Source organism: Mustela nivalis (genome assembly GCF_964662115.1).
Source record: "Mustela nivalis genome assembly, chromosome: 3".
NCBI classification, from domain to species: Eukaryota; Metazoa; Chordata; class Mammalia; order Carnivora; family Mustelidae; genus Mustela; species Mustela nivalis.
Window position 1 is genome coordinate 161,246,940 of NC_139022.1, and position 24,279 is coordinate 161,271,218.

The window sequence follows — 24,279 nt, forward strand, 5'->3', positions numbered from 1 at the left end:
TAGTCAGTCAGGTAAATTGATTGCTGCTTTCTGGAATTTGTATATTTTGTCTGCATCTCTTCTGTCAACATTCTTTATGTCTAATATGAATGCTGACTAGTACAGGCACCACTTACAAAACTGTGGCAATGAGAAGGAGAAAAAAAAAAAAAAAACCACCTGCTTTGCCGCATAGCTGTGGTCATATATAACTGGCATATTCAGAGTTGACTGCTTGGAGTAATTCTAAACAATGCATAAAGGTCAGAAAAGTAGAACTTTGACAGGTATATGTCCTGTCCTTACCACCCTCCTAGAAAAATTGTTGGATTTATATGATTTTAAATCAAATGCAGAGTTAATGTGCTGCTTCATTTTTAGAGACCTGCCTTTATTCAAAGGCCAGATTTTGAGAACAAAGAGCGCTCAATCACATTTTATATGTCTTCTATAATTTTTTTTATCTTAATTGATTCATAATGAAGGCTTGTTAATTCTACACAAAATGAAGAACTTCGCTTCTTAGTAAGACTCTTTCTCAGTATATTTGGATGCCTAGTTATTGAGGAAGTTATGTACATCTTAAAAACAATACGGAATCTTCTTTTAATATATATAATTTTGTCAAAGTGTAGCAAGTATAAATTATTAACTGCTTTATTTTGAGTTATCTGTCAAAAGGACAACAGGGAAATATCTATGTTCAGGAATATTAAAAAAACTATTGTTTTGTTTATACTGATCAAAATTGTAAATATCTGTGAGAGATTAGAGCTTTATGTCTGAGGTCAGTACGGGTATAACTGAAAAGGAAAGAATTTAACAGGATTTTTCAGAGAAGTGTCTAGGCCAGTACATGTGACTATACCACATTCATTATACTGCTAACAGTATTCCTTTTTATGAACAAATCTCAGTGTAGCAAAAATTAAAAAAAAAAAAGTCCAATGCTATACTATAATAGCAGAAACAATCCAAAATTAAATTATGTGTTGTTTTTGGATACACAAATTTTGGCAAAAATAGAAAAAAAAGCATCAAAAATACACACATGAATTTTTTTTTTTAAAGATTTTATTTATTTATTTGACAGAGAGAGATCACAAGTAGGCAGAGAGGCAGGCAGAGAGAGAGAGAGGAGGAAGCAGGCTCCCTGCTGAGCAGAGAGCCCGATGCGGGACTTGATCCCAGGACCCTGAGATCATGACCTGAGCCGAAGGCAGCGGCTTAACCACTGAGCCACCCAGGCGCCCCCACACATGAATTTTTATGGCAGTGTTATATTTGTAGAGGGAGAAGAAAGAAGTGCCAGGATGGTGCTTTTTTTAAGAGAGACATTTGAAACATTTGTGATGCTTATTAACATGTCTAAAATCTCATTTTTGGTTATTTGAATTTCTATTGCAATATTTTTATATTTTAAAATATAGGCATTAATATAAACATAGTAAAAAGGATGGATAAAGAATATCAAATTGCATTTGAAGAACTTACTGAAAAGTTTTGAAAGATTTTCAAACATTTTGGCTTGTGTTTAATTTTCTCTTCATGCAGGCTATTGAGAAGAAAAGTTCCCATTTCCCGAGTACTTATGGTTCCATATTCAAATATATTATAAAATTTTATATCAACATGAAACATAATTTTCTTTCTGTATACCAATGCACATCTTATATTTCAATATACAATTTTATCAGTATGTAACCTCTATATTCTGTCTGATACACTTTCTTTTTCTTTTTTTTTTTTTAAAGATTTTATTTATTTATTTGACAGAGAGAGAGAGATCACAAATAGGCAGAGAGGCAGGCAGAGAGAGAGAGAGGAGGAAGCAGACTCCCTGCCGAGCAGAGAGCCCGATGCGAAACTCGATCCCAGGACCCTGAGATCATGACCTGAGCCGAAGGCAGCGGCTTAACCCACTGAGCCACCCAGGTGCCCTGTCTGATACACTTTCTAATAATAACACTTTTTTTTCCTATTGAAAGACATAAAGGGAGAAATATTTATAATTTTTAAAAGCCTTGGAAATTTTTTAATTAGGAAGAATTCCTGTTGCTTAAAAATATCAAGACCCTCAGTGAGTACTTTTTGGGGGGATCAAGGTTAAAATGATTGATAATGGAAAATTGTACCCTTTGTATTTAATGAAATTTATTTGAATTTAACATGCTCAGTCTTTTCTCTCTGGACATGGGAGGAAGGAAGAATATCATTCACTGTGAGTGTATATGAAAACAACTCCAAGATACTGTATGCTATCTCTTCTTGGCCTTTCAGTTAAGATCAAGTGAAGATACTGTATGCTACACTTTTTTGTTTGTTTTTGTTTTCTTTGTGAGATGTGGTGAGGAGTGGTATAGAGGTGGATAAAAAGCTAAATAAACTACAATTAATTTATAAACTACATAGAAATTTTAAAAGCATATGCATATAAAATTATATATATATAAAGATGTATATAATTGGGTACCTAATGTATAACTCAGATCACAGACAGATTTATTACTTTTTTCTTGATTTATTTATTATTTATTTTTTTAATTACCATATAATGTATTATTTATTTGTTTCAGTGGTACAGGGCTGTGATTCATCACTATTGCACAACAGCCAGCACTCACCACAACACATAACCTCCCCAATGTCCATCACCCAGGCACAGCATCTTCCCCCCTCCTCCCTCCAGCAACCCTCAGTTTGTTTCCTAAGATTAAGAGTCTCTTATTGTTTGTCTCCCTCTCTGGTTTTGTCTTTTTTCATTTTTTTCTTCTCTTCCCTTATGATCCTCTGCCTTGTTCTTAAGTTCCACATATCAGTGAGATCATATCATAATTGTCTTTCTCTGATTGACTTAATTCACTCAGCATAATACCCTCTAGTTCCACCCACATTGTTCCAAGTGGCAAGATTTATATTTTTGATGGCTGTGTAATATTCCATTATAGATATATACCACTTCTTTATCCATTCAGCTATCAATGGACATCTGAGCTCTTTCCATCGCTTGGCTGTTGTGGACATTATTGCTATAAACATTGGGGTGCAGGTGCCCCTTCAAATCACTACATTTGTGTCTTTGGGGTAAGAAGATTCATTAAGACATTACTTTATTTCATCACTTTCATTATACCTACAAATCTAGTTAGCCACCTTAAAACTGGTTCTTGGTAATAGAGCTATACAGTTTAAGAATTATAAGGGATCTGCTATAGATTGAGGTTTTTATCCTGTCAGGATTTATGTTGAAACCTAATCCTCAATGTGAGGGTATTTGTAGGTGGGCCTTTCAGTGGTGATTAGATAAGGAAGGCATAGCTTTGAATGAGATTTGTGCCCTTATAAGGGGGACCCAGTGGTCCCCTCTTGCTCCTTCCACCATGTGAGGACACAGCAAAAATATGTGGCCTAGGAACCAGGAAGTGGATTTTCAGCAAACATGGAATCTTCTGGCACCTTGATCTTGGACTTCCCAGCATCCACAACTATGAAAAACAAGTATTTGTGATTTAAGTCACCAAGTCAATGGCATTTTTATACCATAACAGTCCAAAGAGACTAAGAATTTTAGCCATTGGTGTGTCTCCAGCCTCATTTTATACACCATTGTCAAAAATGTTTTGTGATTTTTTCTGTCTCTCTTGTAGTTGTGAAAAGGTAGATTATACCCCCCAATTCAATGTCCAATCAATGTGCATTCTGCAGGAGTTCATTCCTCCCCTCGTCCATTTTGTATAGATCACAAGGTGGTTTATCATTTGTTCATTCAAGAACCTATCTCAGAAAAATAAACTGTTATTATAAGTGTAGTTTTGGATGATATTGGGTTAAAATAACTTGACATGGGCATGATGGAAGGAATTTTTTTTGTTTCATGGAAACTGTACTCTTTGGAATGTTACTGAAGGCTAATTAGTTATAAAGCAAAAGTTCAAACCAGTTAAGGAGACAACTGTGGTTGAACCATACAAATCATGAAAATTTTGTAAAGCTAGTTGCTGAGTGCTTTACTGACAGCTATATTTTACATATTTTCAATTAACATAGTATTTACTTAATTTAAATGTCACTATTAAGATTCATTTGACTATACTACTTTAATGCACAAATATTAACTGGATAAGCATGAAACCCTTTTTCTTTTTGAATTTTATATTTTTATTAAAGTTCTAAATATGTACTAACTATATCTTTTAAACACTGATCTTAATTATATTCTGACATAATGATTTTAAGGAAGTACTGGTTCTATCTAACTGAGAACCATTTATCTGTTTAAAACTTATTTAAACATTAACTGATGCTGACCACTTTATAGAATTATAGAAAAAATTCATATTGTATAATTATTGAAGTAATGCTTGAGTATTATAACAGTTTACTCAAATGTTTATTCATGACCATGAAGTCTTTATTATGATCATTTTCTTTAATTAGACTTCTCTTTCCTTTGTAGAGGTTATTTTATACTGAAATTAAATGATATATTGAGAAGTATCTAGAGGTATTGCATAGTGTCAGTAATAAATTTCCTATGTTCTTAATTATCCTTAATATATATTTAAAAAAATTTTATCCTTGATTTTTAAATTTTCAGTTATTTGCAAATTTCAAGAGCTTCTGTCAAAATTTTAATTTTTATGTGTTATTATTTATTATTTTAGTGTGTTCTGTAGGACTGGTCAGTAATCTACAAAAGAGTCAAAAATAACTCAAAACATGAGTTTATTTTTGATATAGTAAGAGTATATACAATAGTGATGTGAATTTCCTAATCCTTAAATATTTATGCAAGTGTTAACTTACATCTTTAAATTGAAAGGGCAAGAACACAGAAAGGGTAACTCTAAGCACCCATTTACACATTTGAGCAAAACGTAAATTCGTTTCTTGTCTATGAAATTGAATATAAATTACGTGTGAACATCTCAATTTTAGGAAGAAAATGTATGCATGTTATTTAACTTTAAATACCTGACATTGATTACTAGATATATGAATTAAATTAGTGAAGTTATAGGTTTTAAACTATTCACTGGGTAAATTTATGGTTTAGACTTAAGACCCAAATGTTCAAAGTTTCAAATCCATATGTCTTTTTAGAAACTATTTTTAAAACTTTTAAATAACAGGTAAATTCTATGGTACAACATTAATAATTAAGTCCATTGATAAATTTTAAACCCCTTATGAAATGTCTTAGTGGTCTTAATGAATAAAATATTACCTGTAGAAAAACATACTCTTAGAAATCCAAATGGCAAATTCTTGGGAAGTATAAATTGCACTGAAGTGATCATTAAACGTCTTCTTAACTGGAAATTTATTTAGAAATATCTCACACTTCCAAGTGAGTAATGTTGTCATGGTGGTTTTTTTTTCACATTTAATATTAACATTGCCAGAATTATTCTTGCTTAATAAAAAGATTGCTTTCCCATCAAGAAAAAATTAAATACCTGGGCTACAAAATTTCATAATTAACATAATTATAGTACATTGTCTTATATATAGAACTAAACCAACAAATACCATTTTATTTCCAGGTATGCATCTACAGCTAGTCACAGAAAGTTAGGATGATTTTGTTTGCAAATTTTAGTGAACTTCCAGTTAGTGAATATAGTTCCATCTCTAAAATAATTTATTGGTTCAGTTAACTAGAAGGCTAGAAATGGGTCAAACTTATAGTTGACTGATAGAGGGATCTCATGCTGCTCAAAAACCTAGTTTCCTCTGGATCTATTCTCTTTCATTCACAGTTTTGAATTCTTCCCTTGATAAGTCCCCTTATGGTTGTAAAATAGTGGTAATCTAGGTTATATGCTTTCTTCTCCATAACTACCATGCATGAAAGAGAGGAAGTGAGACAGGTCTATCATAATAACTAAAGAGATCCTCTTAGAATTCTGTCCTTGAAGCAGTTAAGAACAAGGAACATAGGATTGTTGGAATTTGTAAAATCAGAAATGGTTAAGTCTTCCCTTTACATACATGAGTTGGCAAGGTGGGAGTGGAGTATAAAAATCTGAATATGAAATTAAATATTTAGGGAAGAGAAAAAAGGAATGAATGCTGGCTAGCTATTGGGGATTTTCTTCCAGTTTCTGAGCATGTCTGTTTCAATAAAATTGCCTAGAAACTGTGTACATTGATATTGGATAAGTCTGAGGCTTTACTAAACTGATCATGAGATAAAATTAGATCAAAAGTCCATTTTAATGCTCATTTGTCCCCATTCTATGTAGTGGATCAGAAAATCTAGTAGGTCCCTGAGTATTTTCATAAGCTTGAAAATTTTATCAAAGTTCTCAAAATGTCTAGCTATTTCTGTCCTCCTAGTTCACAGTTAACCCAAAAAAATCTCATTTGGAAAAGTTAGGGAGGAGATATTTCTGTTGTTATCATGGTTATTATGCAGGTATGTTCAAAGACTCAATAATTCACTGGTCTCTGAGTCTTTGAAGTGAAGCAATTCTGGAATTTGGCTAAAGAGACGAATCTCTGTTGTAGTTGGAGCATCATTTTTTCTGTCTGAGAAATCTAAAGGATTTTCAGGTATATAATTCTTGCAGACCTTGGAGTGCTATACATCGGTTTCAGTCATAGAGACTGTATCAATTAGTGGCTTTTTTGAACCACTATTAACTGCGGAAATTACATCTTGCATCTGATAATCCATTGGCATTATGTGCTGTCAAATACTCTCATATGTACTCTAAAATACCAGACTCGGAGTCTCCTCTTGCGCATAGAAATAGGGAAGATTTTTAACTGCGTAATCTCTTAGCAGCATTCTTAGCCAACAGGGAAAAACCTCAACAATACTTTTTGAAGATGCGGTTTTGCCATCATATACGCATTTCTTAATATTTAGAAATAGTTTAGAAAATAGTTATATCCTTTTTTAAGATAGGTAAGGAGTAAATTGAGTGAATTACATACGATAAAACTGGTCTACCATTCTCATTTTCTTAATTAAATGAATGCCTTTATACAAAAAATAGCAGAGTTTTGGGCATCTCAGAGTCTTCATTAAGTCCATATTTTAATTAGCTAATAAAACAGCAAAGCAAACCCCATTATCATGTGCTGAGGTTGGCACAATAATTCTAAAGTTCATAGGAAGGGCAATGATATTAATAAATGTTGCATCATAAAATTACGTTCTGTAATCCTGGGATTGTTACTTTCAAAATTTAATCCTATCTGTATTTTCTAGATTTTTGCTGATACAAATCCAAATATACTTGCAATGTTTTTGTGCTTAATTGTAACTTCTAGAATCTGAATTTGTAATTGTCTCCCTTGGGCACATTGGTTTCTGATTCTGATTTAGATCAGGAGGTAATTAGAAATGGTGGACGATGGACATAATAAGAATAGTTTTCCCTTGTAAAGTACTCAGATGAAGTCCTTATTGGATTTTTCAGCAAAAGCAAAATAAAGGGCCTTATTGCACTTGGGAGGAAGGGGTGCTTTACTGACAGTGTCAGTATATCAGGGATATTTGGGATTTGGGGGGACACTGAGCTGTTTGGTGCCTACCATATTTCCCTACTCCAATATTCAGAATCTTACTTGTTCTAAATTAATTCACTAGTTTTTATGCTGTGGTAGTAATGGAATTGTGTACGCAATCAACTTAACATTTTATAATTGGCAGGATCAAATTTTCAATTTGATCAAAATCGAAAACACTCAAACCTAAACTCTCTGCCTTAGCTTTACAGTTGTAGATGAAACAAGATTATTCCCATGGTTTCTCTCAATTTGAAACAACCAGTTCTTCCACAATTCACACATTCCTCATGCCTTATATATTGTTCTCTTGGAAAAGCCACCTGAATCCTCAAAGCCTTGTGCTCAGTAAGCATTTTATTTTAGGTTACCATAGGTCATAATTTAATCAGCTATTTTGATACAGCAGACCATGGGATGATAAAAATTCACATTTAATTTCAACTGGATTTTTTTTTTTTTTTTTGAACCGCCAGCTAGACTAGGCCTGATAATAAAGTCAACATTACCTTATTGCCCTGAGATTCTTTTGCCTGTAAATGGTTTTACCAATTTGTGCAAACAAATTCACATGTGGGTTTCCTAATTGCACAGAGGATGAGAAATCTATTTTTTGGAATTCTGTCTTGGGATTCAGGAATTAAAAAGCAGGTCATTCAATCAGTATTGAAAAGGTATTTCAAATAGACTTGTCAGCAAAAATAATGACAAATATATAATATACTGATTCTTATCTTTTTTGGAGACATTATCTATTCATTTTTTTTACTCACTTTTTATTGTGGTTATCATTTTTTTATTAATTTGTCAAAGTACTTTGTGTCTTCGAATTATTAAATCTTTTATCATATATGTTACATATAGTTTTTCCACATATGCATGTTGTCCTTAGAAATGTATAGGTTTGTTATTATTACAGCTTTTACATTAACTGTATTTTTATCTTATTTAATATAGTCAGTTTTTTCTTTAAAGACTTTTTAAAAGCTCCTGTCTACAATGGTGGTGTGATATTTTTATAATTACCTTTCAGTTCATTTTGATTTAGATTCCATCAGGATCCTAAGTTGTGCTTTTTTTTCCCCCTCCAATTCTTGCTCAAAAAGTATCCAAATTATCTTTTTCCCACTGATATGAAATCAATGCATACTTGGAAATACGTAAGTCAAAGCTTCTATTTGTCTGCTATTTCTTTGATGTTCTTGTGTAAACAAAACAAAGTCTTGAAGTCTTCTTGAACTTGAGGCTGCCAGTCATCTGGCCTAACCAAGTTACATGACCAAAGTGAAAGGGGATGGAGTAAGGGTGTGTGTGTCCTTCACTCAATTAGGAGGCTCTTCTCTTCTCTTTAGAGGTGGCATGCCTACCAAGACTCTGAGAATCACTACAAGAAAAACTCCTTGTGGTGAAGGCTCTAAGACTTGGGATCGGTTTCAAATGAGGATCCACAAGCGGCTCATTGATTTGAGTATAGATAAGTATAGGTAAGGAGTATAGATATATAACCCTAACAGAAAGAGCAAATGAAGACTTAAAAGTAGTTATTTCATTATTTCTTGCTATTACCTTCCATTAATTTGTGGATGGATATTTCTCTACTCTTCTGTTTTCCTTGTGAGATATGAAAGATATTAAATGATAGCTTTTCTTTTACATTTCCTCTTTCAGTCATTTGGAATTTATGTTGACATACCTAGGCTATGAAAATCAAATTGCATTTCACATAATCAATATATTCCTGGGTAAATTTGGCTAAATATATGGTTTTTTCCCCATATTTTAAATTAGTGCCAACTGTTTCTTTTTAAATGTGGAGCAGTACTATACCTATCAGCTAAGCCAAGATAACTAAATGATCAAAAATTTGGGGTGCCTGGGTGGCTCAGTGGGTTAAGCCTCTGCCTTCGGCTTGGGTCATGACCCCAGGATCCTGGATTGAGCCCTGCATCGGGCTCTCTGCTTGGCGAGGAGCCTGCTTTCCCCTCTCTCTCTGCCTGCCTCTCTGCCTGCTTGTGATCTCTCTCTCCGTCAATAAACAAATAAAATAAAAAAAAAAAAAACACACAAATATTTTATTGTCATTATTGCCTCTAAACCCAAAATGAAGATTTTCTTTCAAAAAGATATGTTGAATTAATGCATTCTAATGAAAACCAAGGGAAGAATAAAGGTAGACGGTTAGACTTCTAGGTTAAAAACTCTAACAAATATAAACTGTATGCTGTTTCTTACGAAAAGTGACTTTTTGAGATTCTCTGAACCTAAGCATTCTTTCCTCTACCTTCTCCCATGTTCCTCATTTGCCAATTTTTCAGCTAGTCTCTGTGCCAATTATTTCAGAGCTTACTAAGCCGTATCAATCACATACTGTAGTGTATAGGAGCTTTTTGATATTTTCCTGAGTTTTGGTTCAGTGTATTGCGGGGAAAGCCTAAAGTGTTCGCCTGAGAACATGCAGAATGTGTTCGGGAATTTGGTGTGACTGGAATCTAGAGTTTTGGATTATTGGATTAGCTATGCCAGGATGAACCCTTAGGGAAATAACTTACCCCTATGATGACTCATTTTTTGCATTTATACAGTTACTGATTTGGATTAGATGAACTCAGGTCATTTTGAACTTCAGGCTTTTATAAAAATAGTTTTAGAAAGGGGAACACAGAATGATATTCTTTAAAAAAAAAATGACTTACATTCTGTGTTTGCATACAAATTAATTAGCAAACATATGCACAAGCTAAGTCCTCTTTTCAGGACTTAGCTTCTAACTTCAGCCCTCAATCTTCCTTTCCTTTTTAACATACACAGTTTATTTAGGGTTTGCTTTTAGTCCTTAATTAAGTTATTCATTTAAATATAACTATTTCAGTCTTTAATTAAGTTATTCATCTAAATACAAATATTATAGGTGATGTTACCATTGTGTGGTTCTTAACTGGGGACAATTTTGCTTCTATTTCCCCAGGAAACATTTGGCAACATCTGGAGATATTTTATCTGTCACAATTGAACACAATTTTCTGTCACAATTGAGCAAGCTGACGTCATTCCTGGAAGTGGGTGAATAGAGGCCAGGGATGCTGCTAAACGTCTTACCTTGCACAAGATGCTATAGTTTTTTTTTTTTTTTTTAATATAGAGAGTATTAGTTATATTCAGGGTTTCCAAAATAATTGCTATCTTGTAATAGCCCCCAAGTTCAAACTAACTTCATTCACATTTATCAATGACACCATTTATTTATTTTATGCTTTCTTCTTTTTATTGCCTTTTAGCTTTAAGAAATACCTGGCTATAGAACCCATACTCCATGTTCTTCTCTAAAAATGCAAGAAATCTTGAAAACCATAATGCTAATTATAATCCAAATTTGTTTCTTAAAAATTGCTAATTCTCATTAGCTTTGGGAAACACACATAAAAATTCATTCTAATTTTATTACGAATTAAGTAGCGAACACTTAAATAATACTTGGCCTTTGCAGCAGAAAAATGAAATAGTTGATCTACTTTTCTTTTTTTTTCTTTTTTTTAACCAAACCTAGATACATCTTGAAGATTACTACACATTGACCCTTCTCTTCTTTTTAACATGCTGAAAAGCACTATACCCATGCAATGTCATGAAATACATATTTTCTTTCAAAACAGCATAAGAAAATTACTATAGGTAACATTGCATGAGTAGAGTATGGTTCTTATTGAAATGATTTAAAGAAACAGAAGGCAGGCCAGCTTGACAATGTGGAAAAATAAATTACAAAATGCTATAGTCAAAATCATAACCTCTAATTGCCAGCAGATTTGGGTAGTGAACATCTGCCATGGCTAATCACAGTAAGGACCACTTCATGCTCTAAGGCGTAATTTCCAAAAGACATGCCTTGATCACTTTATGGAATCCCATGTATGCATTACTATATGGAATCATCAGGGTAAAAAAAAAGTCGGTTGGATGGATAGCCTTGAAAATGAGAGTCTAAGTTGTACCTGGAAGTCAAGTGAAAGCTGGAGAGGTATGTTTATATCATTGGCGGCTTTATACTCACGAGAAGCAGCACAATCCATGATAGACATAGAAGACTTTAGGGAAGCTCCCTAGATTTAGAAAAGACTTAAGTTTTCATTCTCCGTTTCATTCGTTTGTTGCCAACAGAATATTGTTCTACCATGTACTCGGTATGGCTCTGTGTTTGTGTATTTAAGAAAGAACAACAAATACTAGTTCCCTGGAATCATGTATTATGATGCATTTTAGGTATAGATGACAGAGAGTTAAGTATCAGATAAAAATAGCACTGATATCACTGTGTGATAACAGTCTACAAAAGAAACGAATGAGGTGAACAGGAATATCTTTGAGGCCCAGTTTTAAGTAAGACAGAGATTTCTGAGGAGGTGATATTTGAGTTCAGACTTGAGAGTTGTGAAATGTGTTATATGCAAAATGTGAGCAGAGAGCTTTCCACACAGGAGGAGCAGTGATATAGTGGTGTAAAGATACTGATGCAGAAATGGCCTTGATGTATTGGTGGAAATAAATGGAGGGAGAAGAAAACCAACCAAGAGAAATATATGAAAGATGACATTAGAAAAATAGACAGAGGTAGTTTATAATGCATTCGGAGTAACTCAGGCAACTGGAAACAAGGTGGGGAAGAGGAAATGGGGAGTTGGCATTCAATGGGTACAAAGTTACAGTTACAGGAAATGAGTAAGTTCTAGAGATCTACTGTGCAACATAGAGCCTATAGTTAATAATATTGTGTTATACATTTAAAAATTTAAAAGGATAGATCTCATGCTCAGTGTTTTTACCATATGCAAAAACAAGGGATGCACGGAATCTTTTGGAAGTGATGGACATGTTTATTACCTTGATTGTGGGGATGATGTCACAGGTGCATGCATATATATCCAAACTCATCAAAATGCATACATTAAATATGTGTATTTTTATATGTAAAATACACCTGAATTTAACTTAAAAGGAAAAAAAGCATAGTTAAGAATGTACATAAGTGGATTGGGGTAATGGCCACACTCGCTGGAGACATCAGAACATGTGAATGCCTCCAGGTGCTGAGCTCCTGCAGTTGAAGATGGTATTATGGTTGAAGCCAAAGCCTACACATTTAGTCAGCTACTATTTTAGGCAACAGAAAAACAGTGAGGGTGGGGGGTACATTAAAAAAATAAGCTCTGTTCTCTTGGATGCAGCTGGTAAACAATGAGCAAGCCGGTGGCAAAATGAAGAAAGCCCAGAGAAAGATGGGTCTTGTGCTCTGCCTCACTTTCAATAGTGTCCAGCTTTCATCCTCAAATATCATTTTAGTTGGCAGAGATAATTATTGCAGACATCAGTAGCCTGAGAGTTGTACCTAGATCTCTGCTTCTCTTGTTTGAAAAACACAACAGAACTAGCTTCATCAGATGGTGGCCAGGGCAGTGGGAAGGTTGTGAAAGGCAATGGCAGAGAAGACGTTGTAGGACTGATTCCTCATCCCTTTCGCTGGCTGCCGGAGCGTCATGCTGGGTCCGTTACCAAAAGCTTAATAACCCTCTATTATCTCAAATTTTAAAATACATGTGTCCATCCTAGATTGCAGCAAGATCAGCAAATACAATTTCATGGCTCTTCCTTTTTCTGTTCCCATATTTATATTGTCTAAATTCGATGCCATCCAATCAGAAGGAAGCGTGTCTGTTGTTGAAAGGGGGCAAACCCGAATGAATTTCATGACAGTAGTAGATATTTTTCTATTTCTCTCTGGGCTTAGAAGGGGACTATACTGCCTGTTGTGTTACGCCAGGTCCCGTTGTTTGACCGTGACTTTTATCAGTCCTTTACCTTTTCCCGCCTGGTACATTATCATGGCCGAGATGGTCTGTCCTCAGATCCAGTGCTTGTTCTATCAAGATGAGTCATTATTTTTTTTTAACACTTACAGATCCACTGAGTTTGAATGATAGCCATACACTAACACCAACCATACAATCGAACCAGAAAACCTTATCAGAATGATAAGACTATGTGCCTTAGCTGTCTGATCTGACTTTAGTCATACTCCTTCAGAACACATATTTTACTCTGAAGACCATCTGTTAGATTTGGCTGTTTAGGTATCCCTCCAAATAAATAATTCCTCAGACTTCAGGTTGCATCTGTAATTTTTCTATTCTTAAATGCTTCACTCAACAAACACCTACATACTGAATAGTGAAGTCAAGGTGTTTTCAGTGGTGATGAGAAAACAATAGAAGCCCATTCACAAAGGCCTTTCTGTTAGAAGTCTTTCTACTCTAAAGATAATGAAAAGATTTCCTCTGTACTATATATTGTATCTTTGCAAGAGACGGGTTCTTTAATGACTAGTAAATCATATGCCCCCAAATTAGTTCCTGTAAAGCTTGAGACAATTGCCAGCATGTCCTATATTGCAACATGGTTCCAATTCCTACTTACTGAGAACATCTTCACAAGCTACCTCAAAGACTTCCAAGGACTTCCTTTAATTGTTATAATAAATGAAAGCTATACTTCATTTTTTTCCAGTGAAAAGGATGCTTGCAACCCAAAGAATTGGGCAAAGAATACAGTGGAAACAATGAACAAAATTTTGAAAACTACTATACAGAAAAGTAAGAGGCTATGTAGAAAATAAAGATGATTTAATCTCTCTTTTCTGCTAGCAAGGCTATAAAAGTCAATCATACTGCTGTACAAATGAGTCTTATCAACCATCTAGTTATTTATACCTTTCATTGATATATTTACAGCAGAGAGTACAAATGCATTGTTTTTCCTGATTTTACTTTTACGGTACTTTTGTTCACCACAACTATAGTCAAAATATGAAATAATAACAGTTGAATGCTGATACCTAGGCCACTTTCCACATGTTCCCTACTGCTGATGTGCACCTCAATTTTCCATTTTCAATTTTAAGAAGCAGATACCTCTAGCAAAAGTAGAATGAAAAACATTACATTGCACTCTTTTATTTTTTTTTCCATGTCAAAGTGGTCAAGGATTATTCTAGATGACAATGATATTCCTAAAGTTTGTCTCAGAAACAAGAGATGTGACTTATATCTCTGAAGCGTGTGTCCTCATGCTTTGCAAATAAGGTACTGCACAATACTAATTCAAAAATTCAATCATCCTTTTAAAAAGACTCAAAAACATAATAGTAATATCCTATCAGAGGCTGTTATAAACATGTACATTTTTGATGAGTGGAAAAACCATCATGCATTCCCAAAGTTCAATTAGGGTCATACCAATTTAACTGTACTGATTAAAAGCAATAAACTTGGGGCTTCTGGCTGACTCAGTGGGTTAAGCCTCTGCCTTCGACTCAAGTCATGATCTCAGGGTCCTGGGATCGAGCCCTGCATGGGGCTCTCTACTCGGCGGGGAGCCTGCTTGCCTCTCTCCCCTTCTCTGCCTGCCTCTCTGCCTGCTTGTGATCTCTTTTTCTCTGTCAAATAAATAAATAAAATCTTTAAAAAATAAAAAAATAAAAGCAATAAACTCGAACAAATGAAAAAAATAACTTTTTAAACTATTGTAAGAAATATGTGTATAAATTTTAGGGCTGTATATTTTCTTAGATGACTTCTTTGAATTTCTAAGGACCACTGTAATCATGAGTTAGATTTATAATCCAATATTACAGATCAAAAAGAAAGAAAATTAAAATTTTATACTTTAAGACATGCATAAATTATTATGTTTATCAGTTTTGTTAACACTGTTATTTTGTATCAGTAAGAGAATAAATGTCTTTCAATTCAACTATGTCATTCATTGAAAGATGTTTTCTCCTTTCAAAGGTGCTAAAATGTGAAAAAGCAATGTATCTTTGAGTTGTTAAGGTCATAAGAACTGGTGTATCTATCTACAAAAAACAAATAACAATTTTTGAAAAATTTTCTTTTTGAAGTACCTTATTGTGTTTGGAACCAGATAAAATATGGCATTTATTGTAGTTCAAGTAACTATGTTTTTTTTTTTAATGTTCAGTTAGCCACTGTATGGTACATAATTAGTCTTTGATGCAGTGTTCAATGATTCATTAGTTAAGTGTAACAAGTAACTATTCTTACTTCCAAGAGGCTTTAGGACACGGCGTCCCTTAACTACATCTATTTGTATAATTATAAGCAACTGATACCTGTTTCTGGAATATATGATTTTTTAAATTAATCTTTCTGAATTTTATCATGTTAGTTATATATTAACATGTCACAAATTATCAGAAAATTTAGCTGCTTAAAACAACATACTTTGATTATATCACAGTGACGGTAGGTCATGAATCCAGGCATAATTTGGCTGGGTCCAGTATAGATCTTTCTCACAGGCTGCAGTCAAAGGAGCCATGAGAGGGACTGAATAGGTGGTTGTTGGCAGAACTCAGTTACTCATAAGTTGTCGGACAGAGGGCCTCAGTTCTTTGATGGCTCTTGGCCCTCGGCCAGAGTCAGCTGCTTGTCACATGATCCTCTTCAACATGGCAGCCTGTCATTCGATCATGTAAGCAGAGAAGGCAATAGAGAGTCTGCTAGCAAGATGTAAGTCATAATTTTTCAAATTATTCTCTCTCATGCTTCCTGTATTCTGTTGGTTAGAAGCAAGTCATTAGGTCAGTCCAATGTTAAAGAGGAAGGGATTACACATGATTGTGGACACCAGGAGGGAGAGAGCACTAGGGACCATGTTAGACATATACCTACCAATTAACAAAAACCTATTCTGAAAAATAGGTGATAGGAACTTTTAAACCACATTTCTAGTAATCCCGTTTCATATTCTCTTCTGTAACTATGTTTATTGCTGTTTTACAAGTTAAACAGTCTTATTTATTATATGAACTAGATCATATAATAATAAAGAGGAAAGCAAGAGACTGTTCTAAAATCTTAGTTTAGTCACTTACTAGCTATGCCACATGAGACATGTTGCATAATTCCTCAGACTTTTGAGATGTATCAGTTAAATGGTATTAATAGTTTGTATGATCTAGATGTGGGTATCCTGCCAAGGAAAAATAATATGTTACTTTCCAATAATTTTTTCCAATGATTTATTGAGTGACTGTATATACAAGGATCCATGCTAAGTCCTAGGGATTAAAAAAAATGAAGTAATAAAGTCCTTTTACAAGGTGCATGGGTGGCTTGGTTGGTTGAGTGACCAACTCTTGATTTCTGCTTAGGTCATAATCTTAGGATTGTGAGACTGACTACCAAACCCCCACCCCACAACCCAGGGTCGGGCTCTGCACTTAGTGGGTAGTCTAGAGTTTCCGGCCCTCTCCCAATTCTCTGCCTGTTCTCTTATTCTCTCTTTCAAATAAATACATAAAAAAAAAAAAAAACCTTTCCCAGAACAGTAAATAATTTAAGATGGGAAACAGTATTTAAACTACCTAGAAATATGTTTGGCCTATAAGAGTTACTTAGCCAATGTTGAGCCTTTGGAGGGTTTTTGTTCTTTTTAATTGTATTTTAGTAATTATTAATTATTGATCCTTTGGAGAAGCTAAGGGGGGATTTGTTTTCCTCTCAGGAGCTCAGTAAAAGGGGGAGCAGCCATATTTTGTTCTGTACTCTCACCTGTTCACATTTCTTTACCTCTTTATCATTTCCCATCTTTCTTCTGTACCCCCAAATGCACATAAGTACAGGAACTTAAGATATTCTTGAAGATTTGGACTAAGAAAAATAAAATTAAGGATGAGAATATTGCCAGGAAGTATTTACTGATGTTAGTATGAAGATTTCACCAGAAGTAAATTGAATCAATATATAATCTCTATATTCAGGGATCATAATTCCATTTGGTAGAGCTATTTAGCATTGCCATCCAAAGAAAATGTAATGTTTTAATCATAAGTGTTTTTTTGAAATGGAGGCCAAACATTCATATTTATAATATGAAAGATATTAATATTTAAATATCTATCTCTAAATTTAATCAACTACAATTAGCGTAGTAGAAATAAAAATACAGATGACCCCAGTCAATGAAATTTTTCAATGGCCTATAAAACTACTGTTTATTGAAATTAAGATTAAAGAATTCAATTTATACTTAAGAAGCTATTTAATAAAATGTTATTTTCTATAGTGCAACACATGCATCTTAAATGTTTTTGCCTTATTTTTCTCAATCATATAATTAGAAATCTAATTCACAGTATGTTAAGAAGTAACAGCATTTGTGAGAGTACTTTGCTCAGTGATTGGAATGTAATAATTGGTCATATATAAAATTCAATTTTCCAGAACTGTCTCAAGATAAAATTAGGCCCTACAAAAAAAAAAAAAAATTAACTAGCTAAAAATGTCCAGTGTATATATATCGATATGGAATATTTTTGAGTCCAGGAGCCCCTTAAAATATGCCGATAACTTTTAATAGGTTTCCTTCCAGTGTCTTGGCTCTCCACCACTGTCTTGCATTATAGTGCTTACCAGGTGTTATTACCTGAATTCTGGAAAAGATCAACAGACATATGACAGCTAACAGCATTGTTAGAAATTCTGAGGGTGTCTGATCATGGACACAGAGCCAAATGACCAGGGGAATTAGGAGATGGTTAGCAGTAGTGAGGATGACTCCAGCCAGGCTGAGCAATATGTGTGTAGAAAGAAGTCTAATAGGGAAGAACAGAAAGCAGAACATTGCAGGGAAGCTCTCATAGTCTTCTGGTGGCAATGTCTGGTCTCTTGGATACCTGTTGGTCTCTGTTGCAATGTAGCTAGTCCTTAAAAAGTACACTGTAATCATTTCAGGGATGATTATTTTGGTAGATTCCTCCAGAGTTTGCCCGCCTCTGGTGTAGTATGGTTGGCTTCATATCTTCTGGTAGTTGTAATCTTGTGGCTGAAGTCTGTGGTCCCATTTCGTTGTCTTGTCTTCTCCCCCTTCTAATACTTGTTCTGGCTCATGAATTGATTCTTCAGGATGTGCTTGATTGTATGAGATTGTATGAGACTCTGTCTGTCGGTCTGTTCTCTGATTCACCTACCTAGACATATTCATCTATCTACCTACCCAGTTTAAGCTTCTAGCTCTTCCCCCCACTTCCACCCCACCAAACCTTAAAGATGTTGACTAGAGGCATAGAAAAGGAAGAAATGGTCAGGAGCCGAGAGACTAACCCTCTTTGACCACTTGTCATTCCGTTTGTTATCCTGAGAGCCCTTCAGAATTCCTAGTGGTTTCCTCCTTTCCAGTGGAGTGAGAATTCTAATTTTATCCTTACTTCTCTCCATACTGAGGTTCTTATTAAAGCTTTACAAATTCAACAATTACTGGCTTTCTACAGATACACTAAAGAAAATACAATTTGAAACTCACTGTGAAATAATAACCATTTTATTCTATCTAAATCCTTGGAACCTAACACCCAAAATCTCCAGCCCAAAGAATGGTGTAAAATTAATTGGGGTGGGGACGCCTGGGTGGCTCAGTTGGTTAAGCAGCTGCCTTTGGCTCAGGTCATGATCCGGGCGTCCTGGGATCGAGTCCCACATCCGGCTCCTTGCTCCACGGGGAGCCTGCTTCTCCCTCTGACTCTGCCTGCCACTCTGTCTGCCTGTGCTCGCGCGCTCTCTCTCTCTCTGACTAAATAAATTAAAAAAAATAAAAAATTAATCACGGCAAAGCTTAACCCTTTAAAAAAAAATAAATAAAAAAAATTAATTAATTGGGGTGTAGCAACTATCAACATGTGTCATGAGAAATTTTTTAAATGCACAAATCTTAATAACTTTAAAAATGCTGTTTATTCAGTGAATATTAAGTTTGTTTGGTTGTTTAAGGGAGTTTTGTTGTACCTTTAAATACTCATTATATATCACAGTATCTGGTTCATACTAAGAATTAAATAGTTGTTCATTGAATGGATTGATTAAGCGATGGGATAATAAAAATTTTAATTTTTTTCACAAATATTGAGATAATGCAATTTCCGCTGATATTTTATATTTTGAAATCTTTTGTTAAAATATTCAGGACATAAATAAATCAAACCATTAAAGAGCAACACATATTGTGCTGACAGGTAAAGTAAGAAAACTCAAGAAAGATGGCTCATCTTGCTAATAGAATCTATTACTATTCCATATCTTTTTTCATTACTGCTGATTTAAAATGTGATAATTTAACTTGCAGTCCACTTATTTTGTAAGACTGTCTATGTAATTATTAAAAATATAAAATATTGCATCGCATACACTGTTTAGTGTACTTCTTCCAAATACTAACTACTTCTTGTCAAGGATTTATCAGTGACAAACAAAGAATTCAATTTGTCGGCAGCTGAAATGTCTAGACTGATGTTATCAAATTAAAAGAAAGGGGAAGGCTTGCTTTAAATATAAAGTTACCTTTATAATAATACTGACCAGGTAATTTTTTATCACAAGATAATATCTAATATTTAGGTTAGAGTAGGAGATAAAATATTTAAAGCATTAATAAAACACTTTTATGAAAATCATCACAGAATATTTGCTTTTGCTTCAATATTAACAAAACTTCCATTTGTATGATCTTAGATGAAAAATCCTTCCTAGCATTGTGAATGATACATAATTTAACTCCTTTTGAGAAATCATTAATTTGACTTTTTTGGGTATAATTTTGAAAGGTAGAACTAATAGGCATCCCTAGACAGTAAAGTGTAAAATACAATATATGGAATTCTAACTCATGGCTCTTGAATTTCTCTGCGATTTACAAGAGATTGTTATAAAGTTTAACATGAACATCATAAAAATATGATTCCTTATTTATAATTTATGTTAGAAATTTGTGTGTGAATAAAGTGGGAACATTGGGAGCCTGGTGGTGTATTTCATAACTTTTGTTATCATTTATAATGCAACTCTGTCTAGTTCTTTTCTCTAGCTGGCTCTTCCTAAAGTGTATCCTTCCCTATTTTTTTTCTGTTCCATCAGATACTCGAAAATCTAACTCCCTTTGAGAATAACTTTCCCACGTTTGCGTCTGGCTCCAAGGGGAAATGTAATCTTACTTCAGTCATCTAATTAGCAGTAGGAGTCTCTGTGCTGTAGCCTTGAGATCAACACAAGTGTGATGAGCTAGGGTGCTGACATCAATGAACACTTTATTAAATTACACACTCCCATAAGCAGGCATGGACTCTCAGAGCCCTGATAATGTATGCACCATTGCACTGACTCCCTGTTTTCTGAAACTGTGAGTGGCAGGCCAAACTCAGGTTATAAAGTCTTGATGAGATTACGTAGATTTTAAAAAGATCCTTGGCACACTTTTAGGTAATAGGTTTAGTCTGTTGTTTTGACAACTGGTAAGTAGCTAGAATTAAAGAATAAAAGGAAGTAAGTTGGGGCATAGACCTTAGGGCATCTTTTTCTTTGGACCACCAGTGTCTCAGAGGAGAATAAAGGATGCACTGATTTGAATAAAATTTCAAAATAATAAATCTTTTCTGGATATTGCCTAATTAGATTTGTAAATACCATGTAGTTGTTAATTTTATGGATAATTTACAAAAACACACATTCTTAAATGCTTTTAAAATTATTAAAATATTTGATATTTGATAAAGATAAGTACAACGAAGCTAAATATCCTTTTTGAGAAATGACAGTTATCCTTCTATGTAATAAGCACTCTGACTGTTGCGAGATGAGATTTCATTGTGGTTTTGACTTCCATGTCCCTGATGGTTAGTGATGCTGAGCATCTCTTCATTACCTATTAGCCATCTGTATGAAGGTGTAATTTACATAGAGTAAATTCATCCTTTTTAGTGTAAAATTCCACAAATTTTGACAAATGTATACTCTCTCATGGCCATTCTCGCAGAAAAGATAGAGAACATTTCCATCTCCTCCAGAAAGTTCCTTCATGTCACTCTGTGGTAATGGGGCCCCGGCAGCCACTAATCTTCTGGGGTTTGAGTCCCTATATTTCTTTCTATTCTTTCGAGAATGTCATATAAATGGAGTTATACACTATATATGATTTTTAAGTCCTTTTTTTTAAATGTATTTGAGATTCATTCATGTTGCTGTATCAGTAGTTCATATGTTTCTACTGACAAGGAACATGTCAGTGAACGTTTGTGAGCACCCTTACCCAGCACCCATTTGAGGACATTCAGATCCTTTCCAGGTTAATGAATTGCAAAAAATGTGGGTATGATCATTTACATATACTGTAGTTTCATGTGACCAAATGTCTTTAATTCTCCTGGACAAATACCTAGAATAAGAACGTTACTTCAAATGGTAAGTATATATGTAACATTTTAAGAAACCTTAATTATGATAGAATATTTTGCATTCCCACCTGCAAAGTATTGAAGTTTCATATGCTTTGCATCCTTTCCACACTTGTTAATGTCTTTTTTACATTTTATTTTAGCTATTTAATGTAGTATAATGGTAAACATTGTGGTTTTACTTTTCAGGTTTTTATTAATGGTGAATGATGTTGAGCATCTCTTTATGTAATTATTTGGCATAAGTATTCTTTGTTACTATTGAGATGCCTATTCAAGCCTGTGCCTATTTTCAATTGGGTTGTTTAATTATTGACTTTGGTATTTTTTAATGTACTAAGGATAAATGCTTTACCACATATGTGTTTGTAATTATTTTCCCTAAGTTTATGATTTTATTTTCTGTTTATTATGTCCCTTATAAAAGACATACTATATATATCATATCATTGTATATTAAATATATATATATTTATTATGTGTATATATATGCTTTTGTCTCCTGAAGATTAATTCTTCTTTTAATAATCTATTTTAAAAAGCTTAGATAATTGATTTGACTTATGTTTTTTTTTACTGCAATTGATATTCAATGCTATAATTATCCCTCCAAACACTTCTTTAACTATACCTTACAAATTTTAAAATACATCATTTTTTGAAATTTTATTCAATTTAAAATCAACAACACAAAAAACAACAGGTGTTGGCAAGGATGGGAAAAAAAGGAAATGTCTTGTACTCTTGGGGGGAATGCAAAGTTGTGTAACCACTCTGGAAAACAATATGGGGGTTTTAAAAAAAATTAAAAATAGAACTACCTTATGATCCAGCAATTGCGTTACTAGGTATTTACCCCCAAAATACAAAAATACTAATTCAAAGGGATACGTGTACTCCAATGTTTATAGTACCATTATCTGCAATAACCAAATTATGGAAACAACCCAAGTGTCCATCAACTGATGAATGGATAAAGAATAATGAAATATTATTCAGCCATAAAAAGAATGCAATCTTGCCATTTGCGATGATGTGAGTATACATACTAACATTATTTTTTATTAACTTCAAATATTAATTTTTTCCAGTTGCACAATTTCAATTATGATTTTGTAATCACACTTTGCAGTTGCAAACTTAGGGTATACATTTGCACTACATACCAGACATATCAAATATTTGGGGGAATGGAATTGGAAAGGACCATTATGAGCTTTGTGATCTTAAATGATATTTTGTTTTTTGTGTGTTCTTGTCATTCAGTTTTATCATCCTTTCCCGAGTGCTATGGATTCTTCTTTTTTAGAGCTTTAAAGTATATTCAGCATTAGACATATGAGTCCACTGTTGATGTGTGTGTGTGTGTGGGTGTGTGTGTGTGTGCATGTGCATGCATTCCCGTGTGTATCCTGCTTGGTTTGCTTTAGAATCCATAGACCAAGAGTACAGGTTGGACTGAACAGTCTTTATAACTTAAGCTGAAGAGGGCAGAAACTACTGATACTTCGACTTGGGCACAGTGCTATGTTTCCCATCACACTCTCTGTTCCTTGGATATACCACAGATGTTTTATTTCTTCCCTGGTAGTTGTCCTACTTCTATTTTTAAAATTAAAATCGGGGATATCTGGGTGACTCAGTTGGTTACGAGGCCCACTCTTGATTTTGGGTCAGGGGGTGATCTCAGGGTCCTGGGATCACGCCGCATGTAAGGCTGCATGCTCAGCAGGAAGTCTGCTTGAGGATTCCTTCTCCGCTCTCTCTTTCTCAAATAAATTAATCTAAAAAAATAAAAATTGAAGTCAGCTCTGGTTTTAGAGGTTTTTTTTTTTTTTAAGGTTTTATTTATTTATTTGACAGAGGTCACAAGTAGTTAGAGAGGCAGACAGAGAGAGAGGGAAAGGGAAGCAGGCTCCCTGCTGAGCTAAGAGCCCAATGTGGGACTAGATCCCGGACCCTGAGATCATGACCTGAGCCAAAGGCAGTGGCTTAACCCACTGAGCCATTCAGGTGCCCCTGGTTTTAGAGTTTTAACATCAAATGAAATTGTTATCATTCAAGATAAATTATGGAAGTAATCAATGTACTGTGCTTAAAAAGGTGAATGTTCATGTCGACAAAAGAAATCAGGAGAGATCTTGAATGAATATAGGAGACTTCCATTTTAGAAAATTAGTACTTGAGGTATATGCCTTCTTTGTGACCACTTATTCCATTCCATAGCTGACTCATGAGAAAAAAAAAAAAAAAGGTGAAAATTTAATCTACATTGAACTTCTTTTCTATATCCCCTACTTATCTCCCCACCCCCAGGTATTTATGATTCTTGGTGGTTGTAGAAGGCAGGAAAATAAGTTAAAAACTCCTTAAATACAATGCATATATTGTATATTTCCTTTGATTATCTCAGTCCATTAAAAGCCATTCATGCACAAGAACGCAAACACATACACAAACACACAAAACAATAAAAAATATGCTTTTTT

The 24,279-nt window shown here is 34.1% G+C and overlaps 1 protein-coding gene across 2 annotated transcripts in view; it reads left to right on the forward strand.

Annotated features, from left to right (window-relative positions):
- The window catches only part of LOC309860869 (cadherin-10), a 175,001-nt gene that overhangs the window by 25,790 nt on the left and 124,932 nt on the right, over positions 1 to 24,279 (forward strand). The window contains exon 1 of one of the 2 annotated variants that reach the window (XM_082723310.1): positions 16,013 to 16,079. The exons of the other annotated variant lie outside the window; for it this stretch is intronic. The gene's annotated coding sequence lies outside the window, so the exon portion shown is untranslated. Of the gene's footprint in view, positions 1 to 16,012; positions 16,080 to 24,279 lie in introns of those variants that run through there. 2 annotated transcript variants of the gene reach the window in all.